The sequence below is a fragment of the Ambystoma mexicanum genome, chromosome 12, assembly GCF_040938575.1.
Source record: "Ambystoma mexicanum isolate Mex_15411 chromosome 12, UKY_AmexF1_1, whole genome shotgun sequence".
NCBI classification, from domain to species: domain Eukaryota; kingdom Metazoa; phylum Chordata; class Amphibia; order Caudata; family Ambystomatidae; genus Ambystoma; species Ambystoma mexicanum.
This window is the reverse complement of record NC_090936.1, coordinates 536,643,735-536,662,497: the sequence shown is the minus strand read 5'-3', so window position 1 is coordinate 536,662,497 and position 18,763 is coordinate 536,643,735. Positions and strand designations below refer to the sequence as shown.

The 18,763-nt window shown below is 47.8% G+C and overlaps 1 long non-coding RNA gene across 1 annotated transcript in view; it reads left to right on the top strand.

Moving 5' to 3' along the window:
* The first annotated feature begins 1,640 nt into the window (after window positions 1-1,640).
* Window positions 1,641-18,763, top strand: part of LOC138512996 (uncharacterized) — a 42,849-nt gene continuing 25,726 nt past the window's right edge. Inside the window, exon 1 of the long non-coding RNA XR_011281650.1 lies at window positions 1,641-1,860. This is a non-coding gene — a long non-coding RNA (uncharacterized lncRNA). The remainder of the gene's footprint in view (window positions 1,861-18,763) is intronic.

Below are 18,763 nucleotides of genomic sequence, written 5' to 3'. Positions count from 1 at the left end.
TTGTAGTTTGTTTGACTGGATGTATTAATGTAGATTATTTAGCTGACGTTGCAGACCGATTGGGGTGTGGTCAAGGAGAATAAGATCATTGGCATACAGTGGACGGGAAATTGCTGTTTTGTTTAGTTTTGGAGGAAATGCCCTTACAGCGGTTTCTGACTCCTTGAGGTCTCCCAGATATGCCAAGAAGAGCGCTGCGGCTAATGGACACCCCTGCTTCACGCCTCTTGCCGTAGGAATCAATGATGATAAAGCTCCTTGTTGATCTAGTCGCACACGCATGGTGGTGTCAGTATAAAGTGCCTTGACGGGTGCTAGAAGAGCTGGTGGACAGTCCCAAGCTTCAAGTTTGTTCCAGAGGCGGATTATGTCTACTTTGTCGAATGCCTGGGTTAAATCTATAAAGGCGATAAAGATTCGAGGTCCTCCCACTAACACCGTATTATTTAGGACATTCAACAAGAAGATGTTTGCTGCCGTTCCCATGTTCTTTTTAAAACCCATTTGAAAATGATCAACACATGGAGCTTGTTTGGCCCAGGCTTTAAATGTATCTAATAACAGCATGCCGAAAACTTTCCCTATCGAGTCCAACAAAGCAATTGGCCTCTAGTTTGTGGGTCACTCTTATCTCCTTTCTTAAAGATCGGTACAACCAATGCGGATTTCTATGAGGGTGGAATGGATTTTAGCTCTGCACATCTCTCAACTATTTTGCTAAGAAGTCTTGACCACTCTTTTGGCAGGATTTATGTTATAAATATGACAAAGCTTGCAAAGGGGTAAAAAAGTGTTGAGGAAAGGATTACATGATTGAATATAAAACTATGGTGGAAATGTAATATGTGGAAAAAAGGGTGTACAAAATACTTATTTGAAGATCACTAATAGCAACAAAGGTTGCATGGTTTTGTAAAGTGACACAGGTAACGTTGGAAAAAGGGGAGGGGCGTTACCAAATGTTCCAGGAGTTGCAGTTGAAAAGGCCACCTGGGCTGTGGGGACCGATGGGTCTTCTGCTTCCCCTATGCTTATAATGTATGTGGCTAAGACCTACATAAAGGAGCCTGCATGTACCCTGAGCCACAGACTTTCATTTACTACACTCATCAAAACACATCTTAAAAACAATACGGCAGAAAGCGCTTTAAATACAGAGGATGTGCCACCTGCAGCAGTGCTTCCACAGTGCTTACAGGTTTCTTACCCACCCTTGAATCACATATTCAGGAGTTGCAAATGGAGATTCTAAAATTCCGGAATGTCAAGCTGAAACTCTTGATTTGAATCTTTGCCTTTACGGGAGAAAGTCAAAAGAAATAGCAAAATGTATGCCGATCTTCTAAATCCTCTTATTTGCACTATAAGACAATGATGTTGATACATTTTACAGAATAAAAAAAACAATGGAGCCGGCAAGTACAGGTATGTCCAACACCCGTGCATGAGGCATCTAAAAGGAATGCTCAGTTAAGTAAATCAGGAAATTATCATAAGCCAGTGTGTCACGTAAGAACTATTGTGTAACGTAGAAATGTCCCTTCTGTGAGCTTGCATGGGCATCTCCTATCCTCTTCCTCATTTTCTCCAAATTCTTATTCTAGGAAATAAAAATAGATCTCAGAACGGCAACAGCGTTTCCAGGCATAGTTTGCATAAAAGAAGACAGTGATGCAGCAGCAAAGGACAGAACAGGTCTATCGCTTTTCTGTGACGGGAGACGTCCTGGGATTAATCCATCTGCAGATCCAGTTGTGCCAAGTGCCTCTGCCAGTAGCAGTGGAAGGATAACATGATGCTGCAGTGAGGGGGGAGTTTTCTCAAAACAGCGGAACCATTTTCTGTCAAAATGCAAGAGAGGTATGGTACACAGAACTCCAGAGCTTTCCTGGGATTAAATGGCTATAGTCTGTGATTTCTCAGTCTGACAATTATATACCATAGGGGTTTGGCGGATGCGTGTGTGTGTGTGTGTGTCTGTGTGTGTCTGTGTGTGTTTTGCACGTGAATGCAAGTGTACAAGCAGAGGCAGAGGCATGCCCACTTTTGACAGTGGCTATTTGTAAATAACTGCTCAGGTGCATACTTGGGCGTTAACCAACTTGTGTTCTGCAGTTTATTTATGTGTCGCTGTTAACATGCACGTGCGCTTCTATTTGTATGTACACACCATCTTTGAGAGTATGTCTATGTATGAATTGATTAGCTTTTTGTCCTGTTTATGTGTTTGGAGTATGCAATAAGAGATGTGCATTGTTATGCTCTGTTGCCTACAAGTCAGTGTATGCACCTCTGTGCAAGAGTGCATTTTGGTGTTTGCTTGTCTTTACTTGCACATTCGTGGAAGAAGGGCGGGGCAGTCCTGCACGGGGCTCGGATAGACCTGCCAAAAGCTTTTGACTGAATAAATACAGACCGGCTAAAGGCGAAATTGCAGGCATGGGGCATCCCTACGGTTTATTGGCGATCATAATCAGTCTCCATGAAGATACCAACCTGCGAGTCAGGCTCAAAAGCCAAGGCCATTTGTCAGCTTGCATTCAAGTCGAGAGGGGGGTAAAGCAAGGTTGCATTATTGCCCCCATGTTGTTCAATCTCTATTTAGCCGACCTTGGGAAATATCTGGCGCCCCATGCCTTAGGCCGTCCTGCCCATTGACATGGATGGCCTACGCCAATGACATAGTCCCCTTGGATGACACTGCAGTCGGCTTCAGACTATTGACAGCAATGAGCGAATGTGCACAAGAAAACAAATTCAAATTAAACCTGCTAAAGACGAAAATTGTGTCCTTTAAGAGACCCGGGAAGCTGGGCTCAAGATTTGCATGGTCCCTGGAGAGTGAGGCCCTATCCAGAACCAAAGAAGTTCAATACCTCGGGTTTAGAATACACTCATTCACTACAGTGGTATCATTAACGCCGGAACTGAGGGCAAGAGTGTTACAACTCTCTTGCCAAATGAGGAAAATGTTCATCTCGTACTGCAAATCCAATTCTTAGTTATTCCGCTGATTAAGTTCAAATTTGGGAAACTTCTGTCCCGCTTATTGTATGGCATTGAACAAGCCCTTTAGCTATGAAAATAGATTGGAATGACATTGAGGGGTTAATTTGGAAGAGGGTTTTTTTTCCCTCCCACAGTCGCTCTCAATAGCCAGTCTGAGGTACGAGCTAGGCCTCCACTCCCTACTGATGTATGCGGAGGCAGGGTCATCTCTGTATATCGATGGATTGTCTGCCCCAGAGACAAATCCAAGAGGCAGGGTAGTATGGTGGAGCGCAAGTGATAAGCGTATATGTGAAGAAGAAAGGGAAGGAGAACAACAGCAGAGAGGAATATTTCACAAGCGGGAAGATAACTTAAGGGTAATACCATGCAGAATATGTCAGGAAGTCCAAAGACAGTGTGGGCAAGAAAACAAACATGCCTATCATATTTCTATGACTCCACAGATAACCTTAAGGTTTGGCTGAGAAGAAACAGGATGCAACTGCATAAGGGTAAGAACGTCTCCTGCTCAGTCCCCCACACTGACCAGGGAGCTGTCTCTCTTCCTTCATCTGCTCTTGCTCATGTCCAGCATATCTATCTCCTCAAGTTCAGTCCGGACTCTTGGAGTTCTGATGGACTCACTTATCAACCTGACCCTTCAGATCAACAACATTGGGAAGGCAGGGTTTTCTTAATTAAAGGGATTAATGGTAAAGGGTGTCTAAGAAGCTGAGATTACTAGGCAACTATTGTCGAGCCTCTAGTGAATTACAGAACTACTGCAACTCTCTATGCACAGGACTTCACACAACCATATCAAACTTGCAGGAATCCCAGAATGGCATGGTGAGGCTGGTTCTTGCTCTCCCTAAGAAGGATCACACTACTGATAATCTTAGGTCCCAATTGCTGGCTGGTGAACATAACTGATTTATTTGCAAATTTGGAATAATGCTCCAGTGATGTTTGAGAATGTTCTCCTCATGTTTTACTGTTCCTCCGTGATACAGCGGATTCGCTCCCGAGGGTGATGGCTCTCCTAGAAGAATGTTGCAGGGGTCTCTGATTTTCCCATTAATTATTCCAAATCAAAAGCGCCTAATGTTACAGAAGACTCGACAATGGTAGCATGCTGGAGCAGGACCTTCCCCTTAATCTGGGAATGTGAGGCAATGGAATATCTGGGTGTGAAATTGACTTCCACATGTAAGGGACTATTGGCAGCCAACATTCCAGGGCTTCTGAAAGGCTTGCAGAGGGAACTCAAGAGGTGGGAGATGCAGGAGATCTCATGGTTTGCCCGCATAGAAGTCATCAAAATGACTCTTTTGCCTAGTTTCCTATATGTAGCAAGTTCCCTCCCAGTCTGGATTCCGTTACAGATGATTCATTGTTTACAAAGGGAGCTCACACACTACATTTGGGTGGGAAAGAAACCAAGGGAGTCGGGCAGATTCCTTTACCGAGCCCTGGGAATGGGAGGCCTGGGGGTTACCGAGATGGCCCGATACCTAATGGCAGCGCAATTGGCCCCTATGTTACATTGGTCCCCGCAGATTATCCATAAAGGTTGTTGTGAACTGTAACAAAGCGCCACTGACATTCTGCTGGGATGAATGGGCTTCTTAAGATCGTCAGCTCGGGGGGCAGGTGGCCCACCGCTGGATGCAACAATGCTGCTACTGGGACAAGGCATTAAGGGGTAAAAAAAATGCAAACCAGGGTCGGGCTCCCTCACCCCGATGGGGTACAATATAGATTTCGCACCAGGGAGATACCCAGAGTTTTGGGTGAACTGGTCTGGGCAAGCCTCATTACCCTGAGTGACTTATCATAGCATTTGGTTAGTTCCCAAATATGAGTTTGCAATGGTGAAATGGGTGAGGGTCCCAATTCCTGAAGGGGCATATAGCAAACAAAGGTGACATGTGGGGCCACATGTCGGATCAATGTGATTTGTCTGCGGGTAAATTACCCGCAATGGAAATGTTTGCATGCGAAATGTACGCAATACAAAATGTTCGTACATTTCCCATGCAAACATTTCCATTAAAAAATCACACAGATACAAACACACACCCTCACACACACCCTCACTCACCCCCCCAGCACGCCCACCCTCCTACTTACCTTTCCTTCAGACGCGCTGTGTCCCTGCAGCGCCGGTTCCCTCTCACTTCCGTGATCGGGAACCGGCACCGCAGGGTCCTTTTTCATTTTTTTTTTTTCTTTTGCTCCGGTGAGCTGCGGGGGTGTCCCCCGCAAGCCCTGGCACCTATACTGTATTGGATAGTGAGCGGGATGTTGCGGGGGACATCCCTGCAGCCCAAAGCTTTTTTGGTTGTTATTTTTGTTTTTTCGCTACAGTGAGCTGCAGGGGTGTCCCCCGCAACACCCCGCTCACTATTTTACTTATTTTATTTATTTTATTTGTTACACGCCCAGACCCTGGGGTATCACAGCGTGATTACAGACATCTTAGTAATTGGTCGAGGGGGCGTGGCTTGGACGGCCATGTAAAGGGTCGCACTCTGGAGGAGCTCCGTTGATCCTGTCTTGATCCTGGTGGAAAGGTGCGTCCACGGGGGCCGGCCGACGCTGGAAATCGATGTCCAGGTGTGGGAATGCCACCACCACACCCGCTGAAAGTTTGTGATGTCTGTGAGGCCCGGAAACCGAAATAAATGCGATTGACTGGGATGAGCCCTGAGTAGGCGGACAAGACAAAATGGCGGCGACACTTTAAGAACTCCGAAGGCCGTGAAGACATCTTCGCGATCACGGGCGCATGACCTACGGGTCCCCTTGTGTGGGGACCAGTACACGACGAGCTGGAGGGCCGAACAGATGTAGCTGCGACGACGAGACCGTGGGCCCGAGAGCTGGTGTGTTTTGGGAGTGTTGGGTGCCCCATGGTGTGGTGGGCCAGGCTCTGCGCCCGCACTGAGTGGCGTGATCTCCCTTCGGCGCCTGGCGGGACGGGCTCCTGCCCGACTCATGCAACAGCATGACCACGAGAGGGGTGAGACCCAAGGCCAAACAGCCCACGATGGAGGCCTACGCCAAATCCCCCTCAGGGGCGGAAGGAGGCAAGAACAAAGAGACCCCCGTGGCGGTCGCAGTGTCGCCGGGCACGATACAGGAGGTTCTGGCGGCGATTGCGGACTTAAAAGTGTCATGGGAGACCAAGTTGGGCCTTGCCATGAAAGAGCTGCAGGAAGGCGTAGACCTCAAGATCGGTGCCGTCCAGGAGGAGGTAAACCTGCTAAAACAGGATGTGAGGGCGATCTCGGAGCGCACGGGGACCACTGAGAAGGAGACGGCCACGAACACGGCAGACTGCGCTGCTCATAAGAGGGAGCTCCACGCCCTTGTGCAACGGGTGGGCAACCTGGAGGACAGAGCGGAGCAGGCGGAGGGACGCGCCAGACGCAACAATATTCCTATTGTGGGCCTACCTGAAGGAACGGAAGGATCAGACCCCACGGAATTTGTGGAATCTATGCTTCTGCAGGAGATTACTGGCGGGGTGCTGACCCAGGGGTTCGCAGTCGAGAGGGCGCATAGGGCCCTAACCAGGAGGCCGCCTCCTGGGGCCCCCCGCGGCCGGTGATCGCAAAAATTCTGAACTACCGAGATCGCGAAAAGATTCTTGAATTCTTTCGAAAAGGGGGAACGATTGACACAGGATCGGCCAGGATCACGGCCTACCCCGACTACACGCTACAAGTACCGCGGAGTCGGATGAACTTCGGGTCGGTGAAAAGGAGACTGAGAGAAGCTGGCCATCGCTATATGCTGCTCTACCCGGCCAAACTGAAAGTTTTTCACAGAAACAGATCCCTGTTCTTCGAAACACCGACTGAAGCAATGGATTGGCTGGACACGCTGGGCAGTCCACAGGAACCGGGCATCCAGACGGAGACTACAGAAGATAAGTAGCTTACGGCTGTGTCGCCTAGGGCAATAGGGCCGAGACATTGGGACTTGAATATAGTCATTTATACGGCACATGGTGCGTGTGATGTGGTTTTGACTGGCTGGCCCATTGGGCGTGCGTATCTTTGGTTACATGGCTAGGAGCTCCGGGAGGCTTCCTTTGACCCCAGTAGTAACATATCTAGTTAGTTAGGTCGCTGTTAGATCGGCGACGCCCCGCGGGGTCCTACTCCACGTATAAGGGATAAGACCAGACGCGGGTGGGCCTGAGATCCAGGGATGGAGCTGGGCTTTGGTTGGGGTGGGATGGGTTGTTTGCTGTGGTGTGTAGTTGGGAAACAGGGAAGGGGGTTGGGGATCAAGGAGGGGAGAGCCGGCGGAGAGTTAGACATAGGGAGCATTGTAGGGAGGGCGTGGTTGAGTACAGACCGAACTGATGGCATTGGATAATCTTTGCATAGCTACCTGGAATGTCCAAGGCCTCAATAGCTACCTCAAGCGGAACAAGGTAATGCTATACCTGAAAAGGATGCGGATAGATATAGCCCTGCTACAAGAGACCCACCTCACTAGGGAGAAATTGGAGGTGGTCAAGAGAAAGTGGAAGGGTAATGTGGTGGGTGCCACGTACTCGGCGTATGCTAGGGGGGTTATCACCTGGGTGGTGCCGCATGTGCCGTTCCGGGTGCTTGACTCGATAGTGGACCCGGAGGGCAGAATGGTGGCGGTAACAGGGCTCCTGGAAAACAGGGAAGTGCACATCCTCAATCTGTATGCCCCCAATCATGATACAGCAGCCTACTTTAGATCCCTCTATGGCAAACTAGGCCCCCTGGTAGGGGGTGCGATGATGTGGGGTGGGGACTTCAATTGTGTCTTGGATCCCAGAATTGACCGGTCCGCTGATACAAAAGGCAAAATGTCGCCGGCGGCCAAGGCGCTCAGGACATTGCTGGGAGACCTGGGACTGGTAGATGTGTGGAGGAAACTCCACCCCACAGATAGACAGTATTTGCACTATGCGGCACCATATGACTCATACACGAGATTGGATTATGTGTTTGGGACTGCCGAGATAGCGGGAGAAATAGTAGGGGCAGAATACAAAGCCCGAGTATTATCAGACCATTCGCCCCTGGTGGTGGAGTGGCGACACAACCCCATAGGCCTCGGGTACCTACATGGAGGCTTCGGTCGGAGGTACTGCAGGATGAGGGGTTCCGGGAGGACTTGAGGGTTGCCATTGGGGAATACTTTGAGATAAACACGGGTAGCGTGCGCTCTGTGGGAACTCTGTGGGAGGCCTTTAAGGTGGTGGTGCGTGGAGTGGCCATCTCTAAATCCAAAGGGCTTCAAGGGGGTATCGAGAGGGAGCTCCAGGACACGGAAAGGGAACTGGAGAGCCTAGCTCGTCTCGAGAACGCCACTCATGAGGACAAGACTAAGGCGAGGGACCTTCAGGTAGCGTGCAGTGCTCTTTGGGATCGACTATGCAGATTGAACCACAGGAAATACACTGAGAGGCTGCACGCTGGGGGCGACAAGCCAGGGAGACTGTTTGCTTGGCTGTACAAGAGCGAGGCCCCCGGGTGGTTATTCATGAGATCTGTGGTGAGGACGGTTGTCTTCGCAACACCCAGGACGGGGTGAACGAGGAATTCCTCAGGTTCTACAAACGTTTGTATGAGGACACTGGGGAAGACAGGAGTCAGGACATCCTGAACACACTCGAAGACATTGGTCTGCCCACCCTAGACGACTTGGATCGGGAGGAATTGGACGCCCCTGTCACTTCAGACGAGCTGGAGGTGGTGATTCGGGGCCTCCCCACGTGTAAGGCGCCTGGATCGGACGGATTGCCTAGTGAGTTTTACAAGGTATACATGCAGGAGCTGCTCCAGCCACTGCTGGCCATGTTTAACGAGGCATACGAGCAGGGAGAACTTCCGTTGTCCCTCCGTGAGGCCATGATTGTCCCATTACTGAAACCAGGTAAGCCGGCTGCTGAGTGTGGATCTTATAGACCTCTGTCCATGCTTAACCAGGACAGCAAAATACTCACGGCGGTGCTGGCCAATAGGTTGAAGAAGGTGATCGGCAAGCTGATCCACCCGGACCAAACGGGATACGTCCCAGGCAGGAATATTACTGACAACCATAGGAGGCTGCACCATGTTATCGACCATACTAAGGAAGACATGGGCGAGATGGCGGTAGTGTCGCTGGATGCGGTCAAGGCCTTCGATTCAGTGAGATGGCCTTGGCTAAAAGCGGCCCTGCAGGGATACGGCATGGGTCCTGGGTATATCAGATGGGTCCAGTTGTTATATAGCAGCCCGGTGGCGAGGGTCAAGACAGGAGCCACAGTCTCGGATGCCTGGCAACTCAGTAGGGGGACCAGGCAGGGATGCCCTTGGTCACCCATGTTATATATACTCGCGCTGGAGCCGCTGGCGATATGCCTGCGGCAACAATACGAAGAGGTGGGCATTAGCACTGCCAGCGGGATTCACTTAATATCCCTGTATGCGGACGACATGTTGCTTTACTTGCGCTATCCGGAGGAGAACCTGCAGTATGTACTGGAGGTACTGGATCATTACGCTGTCCTCTCGGGCATATCAGTGAACCCCAGGAAGTCTAGCTTGTTCCCTCTGGGCAGGTACAGGGATGTCCCGCTGGAGAGGCTGCCTGTGTTGCCAATACCATGGCGGACCGTCACGTTCAGGTACCTGGGGGTAGATATCTACCACCAGATTGAGGCGGTACACAAGCACAACACAGAGAGAGCCATAGAGGGGGTCAGGAACAGCATGGCATTTTGGTCTAGATTGCCCCTGTCCATGATGGGGAGGGCGGCCTTGCTTAAAATGGTGGTCCTTCCCAGACTCTTGCACTTCTTTGTGAACGTCCCGTATTTGATCCCCAAGAACCTATTTGTGCGACTTCATAGTATGTGTAGGGGCTTCGTGTGGGGTAACTCCAGGAATAGGGTGGCCCTGTGGAAGCTCCAGAACCCGTGTGAGAAGGGGGGTATAGGCCTGTCCAACTTCGAACTATACTATCTGGCGGGGCAGCTGTTGTATGTGGCCAGGTGGTTGTCTGATGAAGATTCGGCGGAATCTAGGTTGCTGCGGGAGGACATGGCCCCATACTTCCTAAAAGAGGTGGTGTGGCTACAACGGGACAAACTGACGGGAAGAGGGCGGCTTTTGAGGTTGGGATGGGAGGTCTGGCACAGAACGTGGAAATTGATGGGGGAGTCAGAACCGCTCTCTCAGCAGGCCCCGTTGGTGGCACTGTGCGGAAACGACTCCCAACTGTTTCAGTCTGTCCGTAGACATTGGGAGCCGGTGGGCCTGGCCACGCTCGGGGACATATGGCAGGAAGGGGAGGCGTTGGACTTCCAAAGGTTGCAGGATGAGACGGGGGTGCATAGAGGCCAATATATCACCTATGCCAGGCTTGTGAAACGAGTAAGAGAGAGATGGCCGGAGACGGCACTGGCAGATGACCCCGATGCCTCCCTTGAAACTATGTATGATGTCTCAGAGGGCGGGCATGAAATATCACGGATATACAAACTCCTTAGAGCGAAGGCTGGGAAAGAGTTGCTCCAACTGAGGCATGAATGGGAGGAGGAGATGGGTGGACTTATGACAGAGGGTCAGTGGGAGAGGGTCCTGAAATGCACGGCTCCAACAACTCCAGCTGTACATCACTCACAGGGCCTACTTGACTCCCCAGAAGATCGCAAGGTTTGGAGGCTCGATCACTCAAAAATGCCCCAGGTGTGGGGAGGTGGATGCAGGGTTGCTACATATGTTTTGGGCCTGCCCGCAAGTGTGCAGATTTTGGGAGGAGGTTAAGATGAAGCTCGCAGGTGGGGGAGTGGTGTTGGACGTGGGATCGGCTTGGTCGTGTATGCTTGGGATCTTCCCCAGGCCCAGACACTTTAGGCACCTGACAAGATGAGGGACCTGGCATATGTTCTGGCCAAACGCAGGATTGCCATGAACTGGAAAGCGGCCAGCAGGCCGAGAGTGGAACTATGGTGGGCGGACCTCGTGAGGTGGGCGGAGGCGGAATCCGTGGTGTGGTTTGAAGCGGTCACTAGAGGGGGCGAGGAGGAGATAGGGCCCTTGCTGGCCTGGCGACAATTGGTGGCCTCTATGACCAACCCACAACAGGGTTTAGATGAATCTGAGAATTCGGATGATGGGCATACGGACAATGCTCCACCCGACGGTGCCCCGTCTGATGATACAAGGGAGCCGGCTCTGGCTTGATGGGGGGGGTGGGGGGGGTTTCGTATTTTTTTGTGTTTTTGTTACGTAATATGGTGCTTCGATGACGACATGTTGTAACAGACGTATTGTGTTGTGTGCTGTTTGGTTTTTAAAAACATTTAAAATCAATAAAATATTTAAAAAAAAAAAAAATCTTAGTAATTGGTCATACAATAGAGAAACATGCGGAATGTAACAGTAGGCAGGCCATACAGGTTCAGCAAAAAACATAGTTACAGTTTGGGCAAGTAATCAGTCTACTAGATCAGGAAAGACCAGGTACTAGTATTGGTTAAATAACCAAGTTTTCAGTTGCTTTTTGAAGCCGGGAATGAGGTCTCTTTTTTGATGTTGGTGGGTGGGGAGTTCCAGTGTTTGAGAGCTAGAACTTGGAAACTTCTGCCACCTGCTCTAGTCTTGTTGTACCGGGGTGACACTAGGAATCGATTTTCGTTAGATCTTAGTGTTCTGGTAGTTTCTTTTTTCTGTACTGCATTATTAAGGTAGATTGGTGCTTTTTTTGTAAGACGTGTGCACAATACAGAGTTTTAAAGATTATTCTGGCTTCTATGGGTAACCAGTGTTGATCTATCCTAATCTTAGATATGCGCTTTGTTTTGCATGAGTTGCAATTTGCTGAGGTTGGCCTTTGAGATCCCTAGCAGTAGTACATTGCAATAGTCCAATTTGGATAATACCAACACTCTAGCTAACGTAGGCAATTGGTTGGGGTCAGGAATTGGCGACTGAACGCTATTAGTTTGGATGTGTATGCGTTGGAGGAGGAGAGGGTACTGATGTATTTGGTCATTGTGAGGTTGGCATCTAAGTACACACCTAATGTTTTAAGTTGCTTGAGAACTGGGATCAGGGAGCCGTCTATGTTGATAGTGGAGTAGTCCGGGTGAAGGGTGACTATTTTGATTTGCGATCCCAAAATAAGAATTTCAGTTTTCTCATCATTGAGACAGAGGCTGTTTAAGGCCATCCAGCCTTGGATGATCGTGTATATTTTGTTGATGACCGGGGTGTCCTGGTCGTAGTTGCCTGAGATGGGTATGAGGATCTGGGTGTCATCTGCAAAGTTGGTGTAGATGACACCCATATGGTCTAGGGCCGAGAAGAGGAGCTTTGTGTGTGCATTATAAAGTGTGGGGAAAGGCAAGAGCCCTGGGGTACTCCCATGGGCACTAGTATGTGATCAGCAGCTTCCTTACCTATGGCCACTCTGGAAGTGCGTTCTGCCAGGCAAGATTTCACCCACATTGTGGAATCATTAGAGAAGTTAACGTCATTGGCTAAGGAGGTGCATAGGTTATCATGATCCACAAGATCAAATGCTGCAGAGAGGTCTAACAGCAGTAGGATGCAGAGTTTGCCTGAATCTCTGATCATGTCCATCTGGATTTTGAGGTCCAGGAGGGCCATTTCCGTGCTTTGGTTGGGCCTAAAACCTGATTGTCTAGTTCCTAACAGTTGGTTCTGTTCTAGATATACTTGAATTTGTGTGTATGCTATTTTATCAATGAGTTTGAGTAGGAAAGGGACCGTAGTTATTGGTTGGTAATTAGTGGGTACTGTGGGGTCCAGTGTTGGTTTTTTAAGGAGTGGGGTGACCCAACCTTTTTTGATACTGGCTGGGACTATGTTAGTATTAAAAGAGGAGTTGACAAATTTGGTAATGATAGGGGTGAGTGTGCTTGTGCATGCTTTATCTAGTTCTGCTGGGACACTATCACCTTTGCAGTTGGAGGCTTTGAGTTTAGTGAGAGTGTTGAGTACTAGTTCTTGTGAGACTGGGGTGAAGTGGAAGGGTGGCTTAGATTTTTCGAGAGAGGTTGGTGAGGAGTTGGTGGTAATGGTGTTTCTATCTGCTAGAAGCAGTCTTTTAGTAGTAATTTTGTTTTGTAACAGAGTGATTTTGGCAGTGCGTCTTGAATGGTGGTGCACCATTCTTTAATAGCCTTATCCGAAGTAGTGATGGGCGCGGGGTTTTCTAATTCTCTAAGGATAGAGAAAAGTTCTTTGGCATCAGATGAGGTATATCGTTTATACGTGTATTGTATGCATTAGGTTTTTGGGATATTATAGCTGTTTTATATATTTTGTTTGCATCTTTGAAGGCTTTGGCGGAGTTGGGTGTGGGAAGTTTATTGTTGGCATGTACAAGTGAGCGTTTGGTTCTTCTTAGGGAGGCTAGTTCTTCGTTGAACCAGAAATGGGTCCTTTTGTCCGTGCGGCAAGTTTTAGTAGTACTAGGTGCTACTTCATCAATGGTAAGGGTGAGGCAATTGTGGTAGTAATCTGCATTGATATTAGGATCATCGCTAGTGACTCGGTTGGATACAAGATTTTTGTTAAGAGTGGAGGTGAAGTTCTCAACAGTGAGCTGTCTGGGATTTCTGGTTTCAATGGTATCCATTTTTTTGGGTTTGGGGGGTGGGGTTCATCACTCATAAAGGTAAATTTTATACAGTGATGGTCCGTCCACCCAATGGGGGTGATAGATTCAATGGTTAGTCTGGTGTTTAGAGATAGAATCCAATCCAGAATTCTGCCCTTGATATCGGTGGGTTCATTAACCATTTGGGTAAAATTCATATCTTTGAGAGCTGATTGTAGGATTGCAGCTTTGTGGTCTTGGATGTCATTATATCCTAGGTTCAAGTCTCCAAGGATAATGCATTTTGTATTACATTTGATGATGGGTGCGAGTAGTAGAGGGATGTCTGTTTCCGGGTGACTATTTGAGCTGGGAGTTCTATATATCACTATGATATTGATAGTGGTTTTCTCGTTTATAGCAAGCTTAGCTAACATAAGTTCATAGCCTGAGATATCTTCAATGGAAATTGTCCTGAGTCGTAAGTTAATCCTGGCTATGATAGCTACGCCTCCACCTGTGGCATGCGTTCTATCAGTTCTTAAAATGTTGTAGTCGGGTGGTATAGCCAAAGCTAGTAAAGGACCTGACGCTTGATGAAGCCAAGCATCAGTGATTATCAAGAGATCCAGATTTTGTTCAATGATAAGATTGTGGATTTCGATAGTGTGGGCTCCTAGAGATCGGGCTTTGATAAGGGCACTTTTGATGCTGGAGGGTAACTCAGGCTGAACTACTGTTGCATTATTGGGTGATTGGGGTTGAACGTCCTTGGGTGTTCTGTTAGGGGACTGGGCGGTAGGTGACATTTGTTTTTTTATATGTCCAGGGTCATTGGACTTAGATGGTTTGGGCGTCCTGATAGGAAGGGGGTGGTGAGAGCAAGGCAGTTTGGTGCGTGATCTTAGGTGAGATGTTCTGACACTGCCAACAATGGGGTTGGTATTGGGGTCTACTGAGCACCTGGGGGTGGACGAGTGATTGGGTGCATGGTCAATGCTGGTTGCAAAAGGTGGAGTGGATGGCAGAAACGAAGTTGGGCAGTGTATGGGGTGGTGTCTAGGGCATGCTAGCCTAGAAAGACCATTTCTGACAATCAATAGGTGGTTTCCTGTGCAGGGAGTGCTTTCTGGGACAACACAATATGGGAACATGGTGATAAGTAGCCAAGCTAACATCACTATGTTCAAAATGCGGTGAGCCTGTGATGAAGTGTGTGTATGGCTGTATTTGGTATTCATAGACACACATACAGTATACTATTCAGGCATGGTATGGCGGGGTGGGCTAAGAACAATATACCATCAGTAATCTAAAATAGCATGGTAGGCTACATGCAATGTGTTAACAGCAGCACAAATATCAGGGTAGGCTAAATGCAATGTGTTAATAGCAGAACAAATATCAGGGTAGGCTAAATGCAATGTGTTAACAGCAGCACAAAGATCAGGGCAGGCTAAATGCAATGTGTTAACAGCAGTACAAATATCAGGGCAGGCTAAATGCAATGTGTTAACAGCAGCACAAATATCAGGGTAGGCTAAATGCAATGTGTTAACAGCAGCACAAATATCAGGGCAGGCTAAATGCAATGTCTTAACAGCAGTACCAATATCAGGGAAGGCTAAATGCAATATGTTAACAGTACCTCAAGAAGGTGGGGTATGCTAGATGCAGCATGTTAATCGGAGCACAACAGAGGTCAGGTGAACCGAATGCAGTATAGTTGCAATACTGATTTGGTTAAGTGGATGGGTCAGCAATTAGACTGCCGGAAGCCATTAGAAGATAGTCATTTTACTTTGATTGTTTTGTTCGAGTTCAGGAGCGCATAGTGGAACAAGACATGGCATGGCGATCGTAAATGGTAGTAGTTAGCAATGGAGGACAGACGCTTTTGTACTAAGTCGTACGTGCCTATAAGAGACTGAGGGGGACAATGTGCCAGGTATAGGCTGCAAGCATGTGTGTGCAGAGCAGAGATACTTTGATTTGGCGTACTTACAATAGAGCGTGGAGCAGTACATCAGGGGAACAGCGCGACCGTCCGCGGCCCGGCTTCCGCCTTCCATCAATCAAGAACTGCGTGGCACTATTTTCAAAATTTGCTTCATTTGAAAGTGTGAAGGCCCGTCGCGGCCATTACACACATTGCATCAACCAAAGGTTGTGGATCCGAAGACGAGGAAACACAATCTAGGCTGAATGGAGCAGGAAAACTGCTCCGATTGCACTTGGACAGTGCTTTCCTGCTTGAATTCGGTAAAAGCAGGCTCTATTAGGCAAAGCGCTCCTCATCTCACTGGGTTCAGCGGGCGGATGGGGCGGCAGGAAGTGTAGGGGAGAGAAGGCTCCTACCCTCTCCTCCCGGCTGCTGGGCTGTGTAATGCTTTGAGCAGTGACCCTGATCTGTGCTTCTTGATCACCGCCTGTACTGCCCAGTACCTGGACATGCAGAGTCAGTGACCGGACACCTGTACCATATTCCAGCTTCTAAATGGCTTGTTGTTCAAAGTAAACGGGATCAATCCCACTTCAGTAGGCTTGTAGGCAATTCCATAGCCTACTATCAGAGGCCCTGTGACTATACTATACTATACTGTATACTATAGTGAGCGGGGTGTTGCGGGAGCCCCCAGCTTTTTTTTGTTTTGTTCTGGCATGGAGCCGGGGAGTGTCCCCCGCTCATTGTAGTGAGCGGGGATTGGGGGGACACGCCCCCAGCCCCATACCAACCCCTCCAAAACACCTAAAGACATACCACGAAGAGTTCGAACCTTTGGTAGTTAGAACTTTGTGTTGTGTGTTTTAGGTCTTTTGGTGGGGTTGGTAATTTTTATTCGGACATTTCATCCGATACCCACATGTCAATATACGTATATCATAAACCATACTCAATAGCCTGTCGTGTACCTCAAAGTGGATAAAGCAGAATATATAGCTGACTCAATCATGCATTAGTTTATGGCAGGCAGAATAGTCGTATTAAGAGGTTCCTTGATTCGTCCCAATGAGTCTGCATTTTTGATTGGGGACCTTGATTTATCTTCTGATTAAGACACCATCAAAAGTGTTATATTGGGATTTTTATGCTACTTATTGTCCTTGCATATGGACAACATAGTCCTTTGGTATCTAAATCTGGCCCAACGATCTTCCTCAGAGCAGTGGGTCACCGGATCAGTAAATGGTTCATCTGTAGGCTGTGGCATTGAAGAATCCAATATCTTTCGCTGGAGGTACAGAAAGCTTACTAGTACATCTGATTCCACACGTTTGGAGGACTGCCAATTTGAGTGGCTTATGATAATTTTAGGCGGATCAGGCAAGCCATGTTTTAGGCCCATTTTCTTAAACATCTGTCTAAATTCTGTTAATTCGCTATCTCTCGAGAATTATCTGTGGAGATATGCCCCTGATAAGGAGAGGGTAATGTTTCCCTCAAGGAGTGTCTGTCTGGTATGTTGATGCCTCAGCAGTCATTTGATGAATGGCCTAGGACCACCTCATCAGTTGTTTCCATGGAACTGATTCACTGGGCAAACTTGAGCTCTAAAGGTGGGTTGTACGTTTTGAAAAGCATTGGTATCCAAGATTCCATGCACTTTGTAGCATCACTGCCCTCAGATTTTTAGGCCAGAATGAAAAAACAAATATTATTCACCTTGCTTCTCTCTTCTGTAAGGTGCAGTTCCAGTTCCCGTACCCTTGATTCGGGATGTTCCAAGACTTCCACTCTTTTCCAAATTGAGCAAGTGGTCCACACTTTCAGATATCACCTTGCCATAGATTTCATTATACAGCAAACCTACCTAATAGCATCATGAATGTTTAGTGTGCTTTTTTTCCAAACCCGGAATCTCTAGTTTATCTTTGTCCATGGAAAAAATGTAGGTTTTGTTTACTGAAAGATCCATTAGCATTTGACTGATATCACTTTGGTGTTGACTGTGTGGCGAACGTACATCCCGAGTGTCTGGTCGTGATGATTGAATCAATTTGTGCGTGATATCATAGTGAACAGTATTTTAAAAATAATTCAATGTCAGCATTTTACTTGCTGCCTGAACTAGTTTTCCAAGCTAGCAATGGAACAATCAGGGGAGGTCACGCCTACTTGATGTTAGTAAGCTGACTGGTTTGACTGAGTGGAATTATTTTCTCACACCCATATGACGCAGTGGCCCAAATAGTAGTTACAAGAGGATTGCGTTGAATGTAGGTCAATGTTCTGAGCTACCTGAGGGTTAATGTCCAAGCTAGAAAGGGTAATTGGGGGTCGGCCTGCATTTAACGTGTGTATAATGTTCATGTAATGCAGTATAGAGTGGATAATCGGCCAACTAAGAGGGCTCAAGAATTTCAGGTTGCAGAAGTTACTATTGCAGACTAGTCACTATTGCTGCATCCCTAAAGCAGTGCAGTATGCAATTAATTCCTATTTGGTTTGTCTTTCAAGCGGTCTCTTCAGGCCCTCCTGGAGGAGAGGGCTCTGTTTCAGGCTCTTAAATCATTATTCAGCCCCTCAGGTAGCAAATTTGGTATGCACCTTGTGCCGTGCACGGCAATATCTTTCTGGCAGTTTGCTGCTTCAGGTTATTATGCTCAACTACTCCTTCATTATTCCTGGTTGGTCCAAATCACCTGTTCGCCCCTCATCTCTCTTTTACTGGCATAGACAAGAGCCCATGCTGAATCCTGTCCGTTACTTCCAGTGCCCACTTTTATAATGTCTCTTCTGGGTAATATTTTAACGTAATTAGCACAGGTGAGGGATTCCTATATCAACGGTCCAAAGTGCAGAATAGCCAGCTCCACAAATGCAGCGATAACGAGATAATTCACTTTGGAGTTTAGGCAGGGCTGAAACAGTTCCAAATTTACCTCTGTAGTTCTCTGGTCATTTTGCCTTCAATGGGACAGGGGAATGTACTCTGTTGGTGGGGTAGAGTTTATACTATGTGGCACACATTACAAGATACATTCTTCTCCAGGTGATTACTAGACTTTCCCTCAGTCTTTCCCCATGATTAAATTGGGCTGCATCACATATTTATACCTTAAAAGGATTATCTAGAGAGGAGCTCCCAGATCAAACCTCATTTTGTAGGTAGCTGGCCATGCCCTTCCATCATCTTTCTCTCCACCCCAGGGATTT